The sequence below is a fragment of the Protopterus annectens genome, chromosome 2.part1, assembly GCF_019279795.1.
Source record: "Protopterus annectens isolate FY-2018-M chromosome 2.part1, PAN1.0, whole genome shotgun sequence".
In the NCBI taxonomy this organism is placed as follows: Eukaryota; Metazoa; Chordata; order Ceratodontiformes; family Protopteridae; genus Protopterus; species Protopterus annectens.
This window is the reverse complement of record NC_056729.1, coordinates 859,795,320-859,817,435: the sequence shown is the minus strand read 5'-3', so window position 1 is coordinate 859,817,435 and position 22,116 is coordinate 859,795,320.

The following is a 22,116-nucleotide window of genomic DNA, read 5'->3' as shown; positions in this document are numbered from 1 at the left end:
ACTCCATGGTTGACTAGTCTCTTTGTGGACATAGTTTCCCCTATTTGTATCTCCAGCAACTTATCTGTGAGCCAGTTAGCAATCCAATGTGAGATGTAGGGGTTTATTCCAGCTTATATAGCTTTTCTACTATGCCTGAGTTGGGGATTGTTTCAAAAGCTTTGGCCAGGTCAAGATATCATTTTACATTTATCCATTGCTTTGCTGACCATTTCAAAATATCACACTACATTGAGTAAGCATGATCTGCCCCTGACTAACCATACAGATATGGGCCCAGTGTTTCTAGGTTCCCTATGCCACTATTGATAAGTTCCATGATATTTCCTTCCATGGCTTTGCATATGAGGCTGATCAGACTTACAGGTCTGTAATTGCTAGGGTGTGTGGATGGTCCTCTCTTATGCAGAGGCTGATCTGGATACACTTGGTACAAAACATGCAATGTGGCTGAGGTTGAGCAGTGTTGGTGGGGGTTGGTTTAACTGTTCCTGATGATATTTAAGATACATCCAGGAATATTGCCAGGACCCACTGAAACAGTATTTTTAGCTTTTGATGAGTATACTTAAATGAGTATCTCCGCATAAACAGAATACTCAAGTTTTAAGTATAGGAAGATTTGTGATATTTTAAACAGTTTAGTTGTTTTTTTATATATTAATACACTCTAAACATGAGAATACTGTTTAGTGTGAGTCTACACTTTATATTTTCATATTTGTGTTTTTATGGTTTCAATAAGCTCTTAGTAATAAGTAGTTTCACAAATTATATTTAACTTAACAAACAAGAGAAATCAAACACATAAAAAACTTATTATAGTCTCTTCAGAATGACACTGAGGAGAAAAAAGCACTCTGACACTTTAAATGTTTATTTGTCTTTGAATTTTAATTATTTCTTAATTGTTTTTTAATTGCACAATTGGATAATTAGTTTGTGTATTTAACCAGCACTACTGCACTTATATTTTCACCTTGAAAAAGCCTGGAATAGTCCAGGCGAAAGCGCTTCGTTAATCTGTGTCTTTATGCTGTTTTGTCGAATAAAAGTACGTTTTGAAGATCCTGGATTCAGCGTTTATTCAACTACAACTTCTGGTTTACACTGCAGGATTTCTACTTGTGCTACTCATTGGTATTACTTTTGGGAACCACAATCAGTTATTGTTTCATTTTTCATCTTGAACTTGCCAAAGCTTCTGGTTCGTGCTGGTGTGTTATCTCCTTTTGTGACTTCTCTGATATTCAGTTCGTTTTGTTGGTTCTTGGTATGGCGGAAGAACCACCAGCTTCGGACTTGTTGAATACACCCCTTATTTTAAGGGATGATTCCGATGATGCTCCGGTGACTCGCACCGAATTTAACAAAGTTCTGTTGCTCCTCATGAACATCAACAAAACCCTATCGGGCCAAATGCATTCCGACGTCTCGGACTCTTTTTTAGTTCCGGGAAACCAACAGCAAGCTGCTGGCAACGGACTAGGATTTACAACGGCGCAGGAGCCGAATGGCACCGCTGGAACAAGCCACAATTTAGGAACCGACAGGTTGCAACTGCAGGAGCGTTTCTTTAACAACAGATCACCGAATGGTGAAGCCGTGGAAAAAACATTCAATTTTAAAAAATGGACTGAGCTCCAACCGGAGTTCACTAAAGGTACATTCAACAATAATAACCAGCAACTTGACTTTGATTTTGATTTGTTTAGTAACAAGTTATACACTTATAAGAACTGGCAACTAGAGATCAAATATTTGAAAGAGTGCATTAATGTCAAGCGAGTACCGAAAGGTTTAAGGAGCTATAAATTTCCGAACAATGCAACTGTGGGCTCAGCACTTCACACACAGTTGCTTGATTTATTCAACAGAACTGGCCTTGAAATGCTTGACCTTATGGTCCAGGACTACCAGAACAAGAGCAACACTTTGTTGAATGAACTTAATACCATGAATGATGACATTGTGCAACATAGGAACTTTTTGAGACATAAAAAGAAATATGATGAAGTGTTTTTAGAAGTAGACCAGCACTGTCTAAAAGTTATAGACAGGGAAATAAAAAAACTAGATAGAGACTTGCTGGAATATAGAGAGGGTAGGGCTTACCCCATGGGAACTAGAAGTAAGGGAGCTACAGGAGTTAATTTAGAAGAACCTGAGATTAGAACTGGTAATCAAAATGTTAGAAACATACCTAACACTGAACCCCCACGTAGGAGTGAAAGATTAGCACAGAAAGGGAACAACAACTCACCGCAGGGTTTTTTTCATCCCCAGGGCAGACCAATGGGGAGGAATTTGAACACCCCATTCCAACAGGGGTGGGGGAGGACTCACAATTAAATTTGGGACCAAACTTGGAGTTACCAGGCAACATCTCTTGTAACCTTGAAAGTTCATCTTCCAACGACAGTAATATAGTTGTTTCTCTTAATAACTATAACATTTACAACTATACAGAGTTAGACATCACCCCTGTCTTTTTTGAGCTATTTACTAAAGGTTTGAACTATATTCCAGCTAGACCTTCTTATTTACCAAAATTAATTATTGAATTAAAACTCTTCATCAGAAATTTGAATTTGTCCATTTATTTCAAGGGACAAAACACAACATTTAGCAACATTACTAGGTCTAGCACATTCAACCCTCCTTTGCATCCCAGTTTGAAAATATTTGAAGAACTTATAGAAAAAACATTCAGAAGTAACTTAGAAAACAGGTATAACCCTGTATACAATTTTAACAAACAACTTGAAGAAGTAATTTACCTATTAAAAACACACAAAATAAGAGTTATGAAACCGGATAAAGGGGGTGGAATGGTGCTCATGAGTCAATTAGACTATGATAATGCAATGCACAACATTTTGCAAGACATTGGGACATATGAACAGGCTTCCATTAATGAACTGAATGTAGCATACGCTAACATTAGATACATATTAAATGACCACTTGCTTCAAGGTGTAATAAATGAAGAGCTATTTAATTACTTGAATGTAACACATCCAAAAACGCCTATACTATTCGGCATACCTAAAGTTCATAAGGGTTTAGTCCCTTTAAAATTTAGGCCTATCGTTGCAGGAGCTCACAGCATTACTGAACCTTTGGGCAAATATGTTGAATTTAGTATTAAATCTGTGGTTTCCAAACTTCCACATGTTTGTAAAGACTCTTGGGAGTTCCTAGCTAGTATTCCCCCCAACATCTGTAGTAGTGGCCTATTAATGATTACTATTGATGTAGTAGAACTTTTCCCGAGTATACCTCATGACATAGGATTAGACTGGTTTTCTGACACTCTTACCCATTTAAGTAATCTCGGTAACAACCAAATAAACACACTTATTGAGTTTATGGGGATAATTCTCAACAACAACTACATCTTTTTTAACGGAGAATTTTTTAGGCAGAACAAGGGAGTAGCTATGGGCTCCCCTTGTGCATCATCTTACGCCAACATAGTGTTGCACAAATGGGAGGAAATGTTTATACACTCCTCTATATGGAAAGAGCAGATTGTATTTTACAAACGCTATCTGGATGACATCTGCATCTTATGGCAAGGTTCTAAGGAAACTTTTCTTGAATTTTTTAGGTACATTAATAGAACTACTGACTTTTTGTCATTCACCTATGAACTTAGTACTACTTCACTGCACTATCTAGACATCCTTTTAGTTAAGAACACAGAAAATGATCATTTTGAATCAACTATATACAGGAAGCCTTCTTTCTCTAACACATTTTTACACTTTGAAAGTTCGCACCCAGAATACACCAAAAGGGGCATAGTTAGAAGCCAACTGATTCGAGCATCTAGAATATGCAGTACAACAGCAAGTTTTCTAGAAGAAGCTGCTTCCCTAACTAAAATGTTTTTAGAAAGAGGCTACCCATTACATTTAATAAGATTTATTACAAAGGAAATTTTAGACAAAAGGGACTCCCATTTCTTTCCCCTTCTCAGTAAAGGTTTACCATTACCAATCAACAATAATAAAGGACAAAAACAAACACAAAAAAGTTTCATTTATACTTTTAGTAATGATTCAAGATTCATAGAAGACACCTTAACAGCCTTTTGGCCTATCTTGACTATGCAAGAACAGATTAAGGCTTATATACCAGATTCAGTAACGTTTGTTAGAAAATGTGACATCAATCTAAAAGGAAGATTCGAACAAAATTTCAACACAAGGCAGTTGACCATTAACACCACCTCCTGTAGAAAGAGTGGCACATACAAGTGTGGTATGTGCAAACAGTGTAACTACCTGTTGAATGCAAAAGAAGTTTCTTTACCATCAAGGAATTTAGTCATTAGGCCAACAGGTTACCACAACTGTAATACAGGGGGAGTAGTTTATTTAGGTTTATGTACCTTTTGTTTAGGATTTTATGTTGGAAAAACTACTAGAACGCTTAAAAAAAGAATCTATGAGCATACATACGAGATAGAAAAAAAGAAAAACACAAATGCATTTTATAAGCACTCTTTAAGTTGTACTAATATGAATTTAAAATTTTTTGTCCTTGAACGGGTTGCTTTAGACCCAAGGGGAGGTGACTGGGAAAGCTATTTAGAAACTAGGGAGTTAACTTGGCAAATTAAGTTGGATGCTTCCAAAGAACCGGGTATGAACGACAGTATTAGCATTAGCAGCATACTGAAGATTAAAAAAAATAAACTATGATGGTTTCATAATTATTCCATGTACTTCAATTTTGACTATAGTAACACATGAAAATAGTTATACTTCTCAAAGTAGAAAATTTTCATAAACTTTAGCTGACTATATTTAATTTTTTATATGCATTAATTTTAATGTTCAGTCTAACTTAAGGTAAATGTGTCACATATAAACAATGTAATCTTGGGATGATGCATTGGTTAAATGAGTATCTCCGCATAAACAGAATACTCAAGTTTTAAGTATAGGAAGATTTGTGATATTTTAAACAGTTTAGTTGTTTTTTTATATATTAATACACTCTAAACATGAGAATACTGTTTAGTGTGAGTCTACACTTTATATTTTCATATTTGTGTTTTTATGGTTTCAATAAGCTCTTAGTAATAAGTAGTTTCACAAATTATATTTAACTTAACAAACAAGAGAAATCAAACACATAAAAAACTTATTATAGTCTCTTCAGAATGACACTGAGGAGAAAAAAGCACTCTGACACTTTAAATGTTTATTTGTCTTTGAATTTTAATTATTTCTTAATTGTTTTTTAATTGCACAATTGGATAATTAGTTTGTGTATTTAACCAGCACTACTGCACTTATATTTTCACCTTGAAAAAGCCTGGAATAGTCCAGGCGAAAGCGCTTGGTTAATCTGTGTCTTTATGCTGTTTTGTCGAATAAAAGTACGTTTTGAAGATCCTGGATTCAGCGTTTATTCAACTACAACTTCTGGTTTACACTGCAGGATTTCTACTTGTGCTACTCATTGGTATTACTTTTGGGAACCACAATCAGTTATTGTTTCATTTTTCATCTTGAACTTGCCAAAGCTTCTGGTTCGTGCTGGTGTGTTATCTCCTTTTGTGACTTCTATGATCTGCCCCTGACTAACCATACAGATATGGGCCCAGTGTTTCTAGGTTCCCTATGCCACTATTGATAAGTTCCATGATATTTCCTTCCATGGCTTTGCATATGAGGCTGATCAGACTTACAGGTCTGTAATTGCTAGGGTGTGTGGATGGTCCTCTCTTATGCAGAGGCTGATCTGGATACACTTGGTACAAAACATGCAATGTGGCTGAGGTTGAGCAGTGTTGGTGGGGGTTGGTTAAACTGTTCCTGATGATATTTAAGATACATCCAGGAATATTGCCAGGACCCACTGAAACAGTATTTTTAGCTTTTGATAGTACTTTTTAGGACTTGATCTTCTATGATAGCTGGAGGCGAGCCCATTTCAGCTATACCTTTTGGGTCAGATGGAGGGTGTTTGAGCTGAATTAATTAGCCAGTAGGTTCATTATTTTGTTATCCTTAGTGTGTATAATGTACAATAATCTCAGAGCATTGTTGCTTTGTGCTTCTGAAATTACAAATAAAACTTAAATGGACTTGTGATTGTCTTTGGCTTGGGAAACTAGTTTAGCCTCAAACATGGCTTTATTGGATTTTATTAAGCTCGCGGGTTGTTTATTTCAGTGATGAGGACTGTATTATTCTTGGAATTACTCTTCTTACCTTAGGTCAACATATTCTTCCTTTTGTTGTAACGTTTGTTGATATTATAGTTCTGCCATGAGGGCTGTTCCTAGGTTTTGGCTGTGCTTGCTCCTGCTGTTTACATGATGGTATAGTGCGGTGGTTTATATTTCCATTTGCTCAAGCTTGATATGCTTGATCATACTTCCGATCATTGCCATATGTGGTACCATGCCAAGCAACTGCATCCTTTTCTTTGGTTTGCCTGCATTAGACACCTTCCATCTGACATCTCATGTACAATGTGATGGCCACAAGTCCTGACCCTTCTTCTTGTTACCACCCGCTGACTGTTTGGGGAGTGAAGACCATTCCATCATAGAATTAATTCTGCTTATGATCAAGACCTCTTTGGAACCTGACATGTGTTGCTGCAGTATTGACTTAATCTGCTCATCGTCTCTCCTACTGTTGTTTTTATTTTAAATTTCTCTAATTTGGGTTTTTTTAGTTTAGGGACAGGAATGTAGCCCTTTGTGAGTCAGGGTATGATTAGTTCATGGAATTAATATTGCTTCAATCTTTGATGTTTGATAAGGGTGCACTTCTCAGCACCTGCAATGTGCCCATAATTGCCCCTTTCTTCCATTCACACCCAGCCATGAGTTATTGCTATTACACAATGACACTATTTAAGAAAAAAATTACTTACTTTTCATAATAATGTCTTTTTACAACTGTACTGTGGAGTTCTTCCACTTTATTCGATATCCTGGGGCTTTATTGATGTACTGCACATACATATTGGACTTAACATATCTACAGTTACACAGTACATCAAGCTTTGGAAAGGGAGCGACAGAGAAAGGAAGATCTCTGTTGTTTTTTTTTTTTTTTTGAAAATCCAGAAAGTTCAGAGGTATGAGAGAAAGGGGGCAGAAATACAAGGATAATCAGGTACATTTCTTTAGTTTTGCATAATGTATGATTTTGCTTATATTTTCTCTATCCCGTCTCTCTCGTACCTCTGAACTGTCTGGATTTCAAATTTATTTTTTTGTTTTGTTTTTAAAAACTCAAGAAACCGGGAAAGCTCCTTAGCATATATTAATAGAAGAAAGTCCAGGCAACTGAAGTTTTTGGATTGGTATATGCTTGATTTACATCAGGCCGACTGGCTGTGCTGACTAATTAGTGTGCAAATATTTGAATGTAAATGATCTGTCATTGTATAATATAGTGTTTACACAATCCCTGATGATGCTACATTGTTGGGCCTTTTAGTGTACAGACCCTCAGACATGAGTATATCTCATTCAGCAGCAAGATATGCAACTGCTTCTAGTTATTGCAGAGCCTGCATTTGTCTGTATCTCGAACATTTTCTATGTACTTTGTAAAAGCTCATTATTTTGTGCTCCCATCATCATTTTAACATATATTGCTTTAAATTCACTTCTCCTTAACAATTCGCACATCATATCTTGATCAACATGTGGTTGTTCCAGGAGTTCTTTGTATATGGCAGTATAATTATGGGCTCTACAGTTGTCCTTCCTTTTTTTTGTGGTCCTCGTTTTCTGTGTTCTTTCTTTTGCCTTTTTGGCACTTTCTGTTACTGCCTAAATTGTGTTTACTTCTAGTTTGATTTGTATTCTGAAATGCTTCTGCTAATTAGAACAAAAATGTTATCATTGACTTGTTGTCTTCATGCTTTAGAACGTTTACTATGTTTGGATCTGATAATGTCAACAACGATATATGCAGTCTCACTACAGATCTCTCTCTCTCTCTCTCTCTCTCTATATATATATATATATATATATATATTTATATATATATATATATATATATGGGTCTACTTCATTTCACCTAACTTCCAATTCACTGACTTTCATTTCACTGACCCCATTTCACTGGAATTTCATTTGACTGACACTTCATTTCACTGACAGTTCATTTGACTGACAAGTATTATTAGCAAGAAAATGGAATATGCCCCCTTCCCCACTGTAGTGCGACCCTGGAGTTAGAATATATAGTTGGGGGTGTGGGGCGCAGCCCCCACTTCATTTCATATGATATTGTTAAGTTTTGATATAATATTGCTTAGTAAAAGAAAAGTAAGTGGGGGGCTTCATCCCCCACACCCCCCCGTTGTGGGGGGCTGTGCCCCCCACACCCCCCAACTATATATTATAACGCCAGGGTCGCACTACAGTGGGGAAGGGGGCATATTCCATTTTCTTGCTAATAATACTTGTCAGTCAAATGAACTGTCAGTGAAATGAAGTGTCAGTGAAATGAAATTTCAGTCATTTGGTCTCAGTCAAATGGAAGTCAGTGAATTGGAAGTTAGGTGAAATGAAGTAGACCCATATATATATATATATATATATATATATATATATATATATATATATATATATATATATATATATGTATATCATATATGTACATTTATAATCAGTTTCTAAGCAGCTCATATCTCACTCAGAATGAAGATTCTTGTCATGCATTGTTTTTTCTATATCATTCGATAAGCATGAAGCATTTTTCTTATTTTCTTGTCTAGCAGACCTATTCTGTTTAGGGTCAACCAGTCAATCCAGAGCTGCAAACTGGAAGAGAATGAGCAAGTTGATATATAGCTTGAACTTTATTCCTTAATGTCAAGGGATTTTCAATAATGTATTTATTCTACCAAAGTATTTGATACTAAACATTATTCACGTGTTTATGTGTTATTGCTGACCCTTTATCTATTCCCAGATATTTATACACTCTGCTTTATTCAAGACCTTTTATATCATGTATCTGTCCTGGGTTCATATTTTCTTGGTGCTTCAGTTTTTCTGCTATAAATGTTCCTCTTGCAGAGTTATCAAAACCAGATGCCATTCTTATATCATCTGAAATACTTTTAACCAATTGTAGCTGTGTTTTGAGGTACTTTCCCAGTGATCTATACAATTTTTTATCATCCAGAAAAGTTAGAAGAAATGTCTTTGGAAAATACTTTTTTTTAAAGAAATAGCTTTTTGGATTAAGACCAAGATCAAACAGCACTGGTGACAAAGAGTCACTCTGGAATACCACCTTTAGGTTTTTATCACTGGGATAGTAACCTATAGTTCGTCAGGACTCAGTTATAAGTAGTTTGTCACTATTTCATAATCAACTGCTATGCTCAATGTGGCTGTATCTTATACATCTGCAATCATTCCATAATACATAAATGTGGGATGGTGGTGATTTTCTTTGTAATCTCTCTGTTCCACACTGAAATTCCATGTATTTTACACCTCTGTAACATAGTTTTATTTAGAAACAGATGATTGTTTGTTCCCTATGACTTTCTCTTGTTACCCTTTTGTTCTATTGTTATGACTATTTTTTCTAAGTGATTATAAACGCTGTTTGAATCACTTCCAGATTATTATTTATAGATGTCTTGCAGTGCCTTCTTAAGCAGGAGTATTTTTCCCTGTTGTTAATCAGGTTGGAGTCTGCTATGTATATACAAATTACTTTCTTCAGTTCTAAATATTTAGGTAAAGATGTTAGGTACTATATCTGGGCCTTGAGTTTTCCATCTCACAGCCTTTCTTAATTTTGTCTCAATTTTTCTGACAAATACTTCATATAATTTATTATCATCTATATTACAGCTTCTTACCATTTATTTTTCTTATATCATTTATCTTTTCTTTACATTCCCCATCCTTGGTATGATTAACAGGGTCTTCATAAACACTTCTCCAAAATGAATTATTTTCTTTTATTTCAGGTGGTTCATAGGTTCATAGATTAGTACTAGACTAACTGTCCTTGTGGGACATTTTAAGCCTAGCCAATTACCCCATGTGAGAATCAAACCCTGCACCTTGTGTTTGTAGAGGAAACACCTTAACCATTATGCTGACCTCCCATTAATAAAAACTGCAAATAATGTTAATATTAATAATAATTATGGATTAAGACAAATTAATAATAATTACTATGATATAATTGTTTGTCTTTTGGCTTTTTCCCTGTAAGGGGTCGCCACAGCGGAAACTCCAGTCTGCTAATGACTGGCAGTAGGTTTTTATGAAACGCCGAGGTGCCAGCTCGATGCCCAACCTTCAACGAAGGCATGCCCATTTACGCATGCATGTCTTTCAAACGCTACCCAACCGTGGGGAGGACATGCAGACTCCACACGGAAGGCACCCGCAAGCCCAGCCGAGAATTGAACAAGAGAACCTCTTGCTGTGAGGTAACAAAGCTACCATTATACCACCGTGGCATCTATAATATTAATACAAATTAATAATAATTAATAATAATTATGCACTTAAGAATAATTATAAATAGTGTTAATATTATGAATATCATGAAGAAACAAATCAGGGTATGGCCCGAGGGGGTTATAGAGGCCCTCCAAGATGGCTTTGAACTGGGATATGTTCAAGGAGGCAGCCACAGTGAATTAGCATCTGAACATTGATGACTTCACTGAGGTAATGGAATACATTTCAAACTGCATTGATGGGGTAACTAATATGAAGGAAGTCCCTGTTAGAGCTAACCAGAAGCCATAGCTTATCCCCTAAGATATATGAACTTCTGAAGGAGAGAAACACAGCTTACAGGGCTAAGGATAAAGAAGCCCTAAGTGTAGCAAGAGGTAATCTGAGGAGGGGTATAAAGGAGTCTAAGAGGGAGTATGGCAGAAAGGTACAGAGCCACTTTGAAGACTTGAAGGATGCAAGGAGACTATGGCAATGCATACAGAAGATTACTGACTACAAAATCAAGTCATCACAGTTTGAGGACAGCATTGAACTCCTGGACAGTTTGAACATCTTCTTTGGTAGATTTGAGGAAAGAAACAACAGGTTGGCACTAAAGCTACCCCACTGATGAAAAGGCTGCAGTACTCAGCCTTAACACAGAGGAGGTAATAAGAGAGCTAAGGAGAGTGAACCCCAGGAAGGCTGCCTGCCCAGGCAACATACTGGACAAGGTGTTAAAAGGCTGTGCTGATCAACTATGCACCGTGCTCATGGAAATATGTAACACCTGTCTTGCCATGGCAAAAGTACCCACATGCTACAAGGAAACTAACATCATCCCACTAATGAAGAAAGCCACTCCCTCCAGCTCTAATGACTACAGACCAGTCACTCTGACATCTGCTGTTATGAAATGTTTTGAGCAGCTGATCAAAAAGCATCTTTCTTCATGCCTAACTGCTTCTGATATTGACCCTCTGCAGTTTGCGTGCAGAGCTAACCAGTCCACAGCTGATGCCATATCAGTAGCAGTACACATCTCCCTTGAGCATTAAGAGGGCAAAGATAACTATGTGAGAATGCTGTTCATAGACTTCAGCTCTGCATTTAATACGGTGGTACCAATGCAGATGATAGAAAAAGTGGCACATTTAGGAATCAGTAAACATCTACGTAACTAGATCCTGGACTTCAAGACTGAGACACCACAAAAGAGGTGTTCGGAAAAGAACACATCAAAGTGCATTATGATTAACACCGAGTTTCCACAGGGATGTGTTCTCAGCCCACTGTTATTCACCATTCTGACCCATGACTGCTACACTAAGCACAAGTCTACCCATATCATCAAGTTTTCTGATGACACCACAGTCATGGGGCTCATCAGAAAGGAGGATGAAAGGGCAAAAGAGAGGAGGTGGCATCTCTGATCAGTTGGTAAGAGGGGAACAACCTTGACATGAATGTAAGCAAGACAAAAGAGATTATCATCTACTTCAGGAAAAGGAGAACAAACCACCCAGTGCTCAGGATCAATGGTGAGAGTGTGGAGGGGGTTAAGATTACAAAATTCATGGGTGTACACATATCAGAGGATCTCTCGTGGTCAAGAAACAATAGTCAACTAGTCAGGGAAGTGCACCAATGCCTCCACTTTTTAAGAATGCTGAAAAAAATCTAATCTTCATCCTCATATTCTCTTCACCTTCTATAGAGGTACAATAGAGAGCATCCTCACCTGCAATGTCACAGTGTGATTTGGAAGCTGCACAGTTACAGAAAGAAAGGCACAACAAAGAGTAGTGAGGGTTGGAGAGAAGGTAACAGGTTCTAGTTTTCCACCGATACAACATCTTTATTCTGCAAGAAGTATCTGAAAGGCCACCAAAATAAAACAGGACAACATGCATCCTGCGAATGGACTGTTTATGCATCTGACATCGAGCAGGCAATATCACAGTAACCACTGCAGGACTACAAAATTCAATAAGAGTTCCTAACCTACAGTGATTAGACTTCTGAACTCGGGCACTTTTCCCAGGGGTTTGGATGCATAATAAGTCAATCTTCATTTATTTCTGCAATATATACTTACATATATTCCACATAAGTACAATATTTATATATTATATCCATAGTCAGTATTACTTAACCCACTCAAGTGCAATATTAGACAAATAACCTAGGCATTTCAGTATGTAGTGTGTTTTGTACTACTTTAAATAGGGTAGTTAATTTAACTCAGGGGAGACTATTTTTTTCGTATATGACTGTTGGTAAATGTCTCTGCCCTTTCTTGCATGTATTGGAGGTAGTATGTATTTGTTAGTTATGTTTATTCCTCTACTTGTATGTGTTGTTTCACTTTCCTTTGTAATCTCAAGAACTGAGCTGATGCATGAAATTTTGCTTCGGCTACAGGTGTGGAGTTATAAATGACAATAAAGTTTACTTTGACTTTGACTATTACTTTTCGTTTGTTTCCCAGTTCTCTTGCAATATCTATGAGTTGTTTCCTTTATAATTTTTTCTGCTGGTGCAGAGATTTTTAGTTTATTACTGGACATAGTGAATGATAAATCACTTTTTTATAGTCTGTGCTGCTTTTACCATGTCTACATTTTTGGAATTTTGATAATCGGTTCCATTTTCTGTATTTTTCTAACAATTATATTTCTTGTTTTAATTCCTGTTCCTTGTGTAGAGGTTGCAGGGTTTGAACCCCCCCCCCCTTTTAACCGGGTCTATATTATAACATCAAAGTCTTAAAACTTCGAATGTTATAATATCGAACCCATTCAATCGAAAGACCATAAAATCGAACAGTTAGAATAGCGAATTTTTTCATAGGGAAAAAATCCGCTGTTCCAACAAACAGGCACACAACACAAGCACACCAAAATAAATAATCCACACACATACACTTCACAAAACCTTACACTAAACCAGACATACACTACTAGCTATCCACTTACCTTATCCCAACCCTAACCCTAAGGTTCATAACTACTGCACACTCACCTTACCCGCTCCCTAACCCTAAAGTCCCTATCACAAACACACCTTACCCGCTCCCTCACCCTAAAGTCCCTATCACACACTCACCTTACCCACTCCCTATCCCTAAAGTCCCTATCGCACACTCATCTTACCCACTCCCTAACCCTAACGTCCCTATCGCACACTCACCTTCGTTCGCACACTTACCTTTACCCGGTCCGTAACCTTCACTCCACAGTCGAGTAAATAGTGAAGCTGCAGAAATGGCCCACCAAATAATTTCTCTAGGAAAGTATTCAATATTCTGCAGCTTCGCTATTTTCAGTGTTCGGTGCATAGTTTTCGATATTATAACATTCAAAGTTTTAAGACTTCGATGTTATAATATAGACCCCTTTTAACCTTATATATATATATATATATATATATATATATATATATATATATATATAGTTAAGTACACTTTAATAATAATTTAAATTATTAATTGTGTCTAAAGGTGGTGCAGAGGACTAATATTATCTATATGAGGTGAGAAAGTGTAGGTTAAGCTTAGCCATGCATCCCAAATCTCTGATAAGTTCTGGTACCCCTGATTGCAGGAGCTTCTGAGATGAAACATTTACAAGCAGAGGCCTGGGAGATGAACCATTTACAGGCTACATGTGGCCATTAGAGACATAGGTGCCAAACCAAAGATGAATTAGCTGTTCCTCAACCAACTGTCCAATTTATACTTGAATTAGGTAAGGGAGGAACTCTGGTTTACATGAATGGATAGCCTGTTCCAGAGAAAGGGTAGTCTCTATGTTATATACCTGTGTCTCCAGCAGATCCCATTTATATCACAGGTGAGGTTTAAGTCTATAGAACAGGTAATTCTGGTGCTGTTTGTTTTGCAAATATGTAGGTGGTCCATCAGGGTATAGACTGACAATGCCTTGTATGCCAGGCATAGATCACCCATCAACAACCTGTAGGGCAGATAATACAGTAATAGGGCTTTCAAGCAGTCTGCATAGGAAATGTTACTTGTGCCCTGTATTCTTTTAATGAGGAACTTCAGTGGATGTTCCAACTGTAGGACATGCTTGGTTAGATACATCAAAAGGGGGCACTGTACTCAATGATAGGTTCATAGGTTCATAGGTTGGTACTAGGATATCAGCCCTAGGACCTATATAAGCCTAGTCATAACAATTCCCTGGCTATTTCTTCCCACAATATTTACTTCCCTGGACCCCTGTCTAGCAGGGCGACTGACGTGATCCCCGGGGTAAATTTCCTATCTCCCATCCAGTCATCAAGGTTCCTTTTGAAGATGGCCAAGGAGGCACTCTGCTTGGCATGTATGGGCAGTCTACTTCAGAGTATGGGGAGTCTCTGGGTCAGGAACCTATCCCTCCAGCATGTTACGTTCATTGTGATGACAAGGTTTACGTCCCTGGAGCATGTGGTTCTGATGGATTGGGATTTCTTTAGGTGTAGCATGTCCAACAGCTCTGGGTTTGACATGGCCTTGTATGTTAAGCAGAGATCGCCCCTGAGTAGACAATATGCCACAAAGTATAGCTGGAGTTTTTTAGTCGGTCAGCATAGGGCATCTTTTGAGGCCTGTGATTCTTTTAGTGAGGTGTTTCTGTGGCCTTTCCAGTTGTTGCAGATGTCTTGTGAGGTACATACCAAATGGAGTGTTATACTCTATGAGGGGTCTAATGAGGGATGAGTACAGTGGGACAATGACCTCCTTTTTTCTGGATGAAAAGAAAAGCCCTTAGTAATGAGGCATGCCACATAGCTGGACTTCCTGACTGTTGTGGCCATGTGGTTATCAAAGGTGAGACCACTGTCCACCTGTGTTCCTAAGTCTCTTATCCCACTTTAGGTGTTTACTGTACTGCCACCTATATTGTAATTCATGGGTACATGTTTTTTTCCCCAAGGGGATAACTATACACTTCTTGGCATTGAGCTTGAGCCCATGGTTCTGGCACCAAGCATCTGTTTCTGTAAGGCCCTTTTGTAGAATATCCACATCATTTGGGGATTCAGTAATGGCTTCCAGTTTGCAGTCATCTCCGAACTTTGTTAGTCAGAGTCCCTTAGTGTTGACCTGTACTTCAGAGAAGTAGATTCCAAACAAGAGTGGTCCCAGGACTGAACCCTGAGGTACTCACTTGTCACTTGTCTGGAGGTGGATTTGGAGTCGGCTACTTTTACAGTATGGGTTCTGTCAGTAAGCCAGTTGGCAACCCATCGAGTGATGTAGGGATTTATGCCCAGCTTAGTAAGTTTATCTATGATTCCAGAGTGGGGAATGGTATCTAAGGCCTTGGCAAGGTTCAGATAGGCTGTGTGGACTGCCTTACCCTCATCCACAGCTCTGGAGACTGATTCAAAGAAGTCAATCAGATTCAGGAGACACAATCGGCCCTTCACAAACCCAAACTTGGTGGGGTCCAGTGTTTGCCAATGTCTTTGTTTATAAGTTCCATGATAATATGTTCTATGGCCTTGCAGATCAGGCTCATCAGACTAATGGGATGGTAGTTCCCAGGATCCAAGGTGGATCCCCCTTGTAGAGTGGAATAACTGTAGCTGTGTGCTACTCAGTGGGCACGAAGCCTGAGGTGAGGCTATGATTAAATATGACACTTAGCTGAGGTGCCAGTTCATTTTATAGTTCATGTAGTACACAGCCCGGGATGACGTCTGGTCCCATGGATGCTGTATTCTTAGCTTTGTAGAATGCGTTTTTTACCTGTGTGACTGTGATTACCAGAATTTGGCAATCTTTTGGTATTGAGATGGGCCCTTAGGGGGTGAGAGGGGGTTGAAGTTGGCACTGAATCGATCTGCCAGGATATTGGCAATGTCCTTGGGATCAGTATATTTAATGCCATTCTGTTGTAGCTCAGAGCAGATCTGAGCATTGCCATTTAGATTCTTGACATAGCTATAGAATGCCTTATGGTTGTCTTTGGAATCTTTGGCAATTTTATTTTCGAAACTAGCTTTGGATGATTTTTTGAGGGATCTCAGCTTCTTACTGAGGCTGGTAAGGGAGTTTTTTGCATCCTGGGATTTTTCTCTTTTCTGCAACAGTTTCTTCCTTCTGTTGTATAGTTTGTTTATGACAGGGGACCACTAGATTGCCTTCCTTTTTTGGAGGTGAGCATCTTGGTTCTATTTTGGATGGCATGATTCATGCTTGAGTGCATGTGCTCGTACAGTGCTTTAGTGTAGGAATCGGCGGTCAAACTTTCAGTTCCCATCTGCATGGGTGTCATAAAGTTTGTCACTTCTGACTTAAGTAGCATGAAGTTGGCCTTGGAGAAGTTTTTTACACATGTTTCCTTACTGGGGGGTGGGGGTGGGTTGTGGATGTCAAAGGTGATTAGCTTATGGTCAGACCATAACCAATGAGGGCGTGACCACTGGTGTGGAGCATCAATTTCCCATGTTGGCAATGACCAGGTACATGATATCGGAGCCTCTGGTGGGACTATGGATTAGTTGATCCAGGGCATTGGAATTTATAAATTCCAAGAACTGTTGGACAAAGGTATTGGTACATGAGTAGTTTTCCCAGTTAATGGCAGGGTAGTTGAAATCACCCTGTATTAAGGTGCTTGGTTGTATCTTAATATTTTCCAGTATGTTTAGAAAGGTGTAGTGAGAATCTTGGTGCATGGTGGGGGATATGTAGCAAGCTGCAATTTGGATTGCATTCTTACCTACTGTTAGATGCACCTGGATAATTTTGAATGCATTGTGTTGGGCAACTAGCCTGGAGGTGTGAATATCCTTGATGAATATGGACACTCCACCACCTTTAGTGTTTCGGTCCTGGTTTGGTGGCCGAAAAGTGTGGTAAGAGATGTAGCCTGGTATTGCAGGGGTGCTCTCTGGAGCCTTAAACCAGGTCTCAGTTACTGCACAGATATCGATGTTCGTCATTTTTAGAAGTGCCTCGAGAGAGTGCATTTTGAGGTTTAGAATTCTAGCATTGAGTAGCATTACCTTCAGATTTTGCATACTTGTACCTGTTATGGTGTTGGTTTTGTCCTTTGAGCCTTTACTTAAAAAGGCACTATAGTGGTGGCAAGAGCCTTTGCCAGTAACCAGAATCCCAGGGGCAACAGGTGCAGACTATCTCTGGCAAAGCATCATGGTTTGTCGATCATGTTGTCCCATGCAGACAGATACTGGATCCCCTTTGAATGTCAGCAGAAGCTTAGCCAATTGTTGAAGTCAATCATTTTGTCCTTATACTATGGTATAATTCTGGGTGAAGGCAGGATGCTACTTATGGCTAGGGCCATACCTGCCTGGGCCACATGATCTGAGAGCTCTTCCATGTCTCTTTTCATGTAGTCCAGGGAAGTACATTTCAAGTCATTCACTCCAACATGGACAATGACAGAGTCATATTTATACTTGTTGTGGAGTAACTTGAGTGAATGTGTTATGTGGTGGATCCTGGCACCCGACAGGCAGCTGACTGTAATTTTCTCTTTGTTCAGCCTAGTGAGTGGGACATCAGTGTGCCTGACTATAGAGTCACATATGACTAAAGTGATGGGTATGTTGTCTTGCCTTAGGGGTTGTTGTTGGGTGGCACACCGGTGATGTGAGCTATGTGATACTTTGGTTGTGATTGGTGCTTGTTTGCGTTTCAGCTATGCAGGTCCTTGTTGCTTGGGCAGATTAATGTTAAGGGCCTCTACATATGTGGGTTTTGTGTTGCTATGTGTGGGTGTTGGTGGTGAGGGTTTTGAAGGACTATGTGTTTCTTGAGGGGTAGTGTGGGTGTTAACCTTATCCTCTTGATTGTCTTGCACAATCTTGGCTGGAGAGAGCTTTGCTTCCAGTTTGTCTATGTAAGTGCATTTCTCTGAGGTTATAGTGTTGGGTGGTAGGCGGAGAGGGTTGTCTGTGTACATGAGGCAATTGCTGTATTGCCACAGTATGCCCAGATTCACCAGGTGGTCAGGAAAAATCACCGGAAGTTGACCCTTGGACATGCCTGGTTAGGTGCTTTTTTTTTTTTTTTTTTTGTAAAGTACAAGAGCTGTTTTCCCTTACCTTGGCACAGTACTTTGCAGTTATAGGCTGTTTAGTGCCTACGATTAGTTTCTCCTTATTAACAAGGAGAGGTGAGTGCTTCTATCAGTTTAAGGCTTCCTAGTGCTTTCCAGCAGGTTTTAGAGCAAGTGCTAGTCACAGGGGACTCCAACCAGAAAGAGTCAAGAATCAATCTACTCTGCTTCTACTCTCACCAGAATAGGAATATAAGCACAGATTCCAAGCTGTCACCTATAAAGCAGTTATTAAGCTTTCTGGTGATCAGCAGTCTCCAGGAAATAATGTAACTGCACTCCTTCTCTCACCAGGAGAAAAATCCCAAGATGACTACTGAGAGGCAGAATGTGGGCTCTCCAGTAACTGGTGGTCTTGCAATAGATGCGTAAAGGTATGATGAAAAAATGGTTTATCCTAAACACTGCAGTGTGCACTAGAGGAATTAGATGTGAAAGTAGGTAACTTAAGTTTTACCTGTCTAAACTATTTTTAAAACAGCAAGATAGATTGAAAGGGGATGGTCACTTTTGTATTCTGGTACTATGGAATACAGTAGGATGGCCAATAAATTTAAATAGTTGATGGGGAGTGATTTCACAAAATGATAATTTTGTGCTTACTCACACAAGCCAGTAAAAGCAGAGAGGAAAATGAGATATATGGTCAAATTAACATAAGAGGCAGGCAACTAGAAAGACAGTGGTGTTTAAGAACACAACAGTAACTGGGTAGGTGGGTGGGAAAATTATTTCTGCCTGACTCACAAGAGGCAGAGATGTGGTCTCTTTTCAAGGTTTAATATGCAGTTAAAAGCAGAATACAAGTAAAACAAAAAAAGGAAACAAATCACAGTATTCAAAATAGAAAAAGGCAATAAAGTAATACAAAATACTACAAATAAAAAGCAAACTAACCTTTCCTTCACAGCAAAGTGTAGCAGAATTTGGGTGAGCCTTTCTAGTAATGCTTTGAAATATTTTATTTTACCCTTTAAATAGAAGGTCTAGTTCCTAGATCCACCCCCTCAGTTCACAGATGATTAACCTTAATTGACCTCTTCTACCTTATGTGTGTCTTTAATTGACCTGTTCTAATATCTGCCTGACTCACAAGAGACAGAGCTGAGGTCTGATTAATGCTGAATACAGTGGAGCAATGATCATCTTGGACCCACATGCCATACCTTTGTTTATAAGTTGCACAACAAACAATGATTTCCTCACTACTGTAGACATGTGATGGCCAAAGGCTAGGTTACCACTTATTTGTGCGTCCACCATCCCTGACTCCTGGGTTGACTCTTGGGGGGGGGGGGGGTGTAGTCAATATGATAGTTTCAAGGAGTCAATGACTTCCTGAAGGATACTTTTATACATTTCTTGGCATTTAGTTTTAGTCCATGGCTCTGACACAAATTATTTGTCTGTGTTAGCTCTTCCTGGCTAATATTAGTGTCAGTGTGGTATTCTATCACTGCTCCTAATTTTCAATCATCTGACAACTTAGCCAGAGGTATTTGAAATTGCCCTTGAACTCAGAGAAATAAATGACAAAAAGGCGCAATCCTAGGACCGTTATGTGACTGATCTCTTTGTAGAGGTGGACTCCTCATTTCTAACTTCCTGTGTCCTGTCTGTGAGCCAGCTGGCTATCCTCAGTTTAAATCCTTTTTATTGTCTTTACAGCATGCTACTTGGAGTATCCCTGATGTCTAGTGGAACTCCACCTCACTTTGTCTTTCATTCATTTTTTCTCTTTTTTTATTTATTACATGCATTTAAGGCATACTGTTAAGAGTTATCCCTGGTGTCTAGTGATCATTCTGATCTACATTATTTTGACTATTTTTTTTTCAAAGTGCCTTTATGGCATGATATGCTGAGTATCCCTGGCACCTACTATTTCCCCCCACCCAGCAATGTTGCAGGATTTGCTTATTAATTGAGGGAAGTGTTCAGGTATGACAGCCCCCCACCTCCAACCTCTAACACACGTGTGCTAGTGAAAACACACACACAAACACACAAGTACATACACACACACACATACGCACACGTGCACACACACACACACACACACACACACACACACACACACACACACACACACACACACACACACACACACACAGACACCAACCCACGCACATGCACCCACAAATGCACACATGTACTCACACACATATTCACACACCCCCTACCTAACCTACCCCTACATTAACCTCCCATGCGAACTGCCAGACAGTTGCAGAATCCCACATACACTCACACATGCAGCCACGTACATACAAATGCTCTTTTACCCCCAACACTTCCTCTGCCAAACTCCTTGCATTCGCCTCTACTGCTATGGGTGAACAAGGGCTTTTGGCCATGTTCTTTAACATGAACTTTTGTAAGTGGCCATGTGCATTTCCTACTGGCATTGTGGGAGGAGTCCACATGGCTAATTTGCATATACTCCTCTCCCGGATTGTCTCATTATTTATGAGCATGACCATGGAGACAGACCATCATGGTGAAGCATGTCTTTTTGCTAAAGCACAGTGGTAGGGCTGTGTCTGAATCTCAAATTTATTATGTAAGGTTTACATCTCATGTACACCTCATGGTAAATAGTTACTCACTCCATTTATGTGTTATTCACTATTATATCATTTAAATAGGACAGTCAACTACAGCTCTGTGCTTATGACAGTTTTGTTATAGAATTTTTACTACTGGAGTTCTGTCACCTGTTTTACAAATCCCAAATGTATGTATCCAGGAGACTCAGCTTAAAGAGCCTCAACTTTTTTCTTCCATAAAATGTGTATTAGTTCAACCATGAAGAATAAAAATTATACTCATTTATAAGAACTTGTATTAGTAAGTAACTAAAAAAATCTTCAGAAGGTGTTGATGAGACTCATTCTGCAAATGTTGAAACGTCAAGATTATATTTATACAGAGCCCAAGTCATAGTTAATCTTCTATCCTTATGTCACATGTACTGAAAAACTTCCTTTCCTTTTCACATTAAGTGTCAAATTTATATGATTTTAATAATCTCAGTGCTATAGTTGCTGTCATAGCTACATATTGGAACATAGGACTTACAAGTATAATTTAGGTGACCTTCATTTTTACTTTGATGACCACACTAGCCAGTGGCTTCATCACTTGCTCACAGTCAGCCCATACATTTTTCCTATGAGGACAAGGACAAAACTGAGTCCCAGTCTAGCTGGGAACTCTATGGTGTTAATTTCTGGCCTGGGATATAGATTGATTGCTTCACCTATTTATCCCCATGGGGTAAAGCTGGAGTTATAAGGAATGGTCCAGTGTACAATTTGGCATGTCCCATGTGGATCTAACCCCCTCTTTTAACTGATTGCATATCACCTTGGTAAGTAGGAGTTGTGACTCCTGGGAGTGTAATTTTTCCTGTGTTTGTGGCATTAGCTGCCATCCTCCTATGGTATATTGTAACATTATCCTACCTAACCAGTAAGAGCCAGCAGTGCAGTAGGCTTTCCCATTCTTACCCCAGGATAAGTTAACCAGAATCAGGCA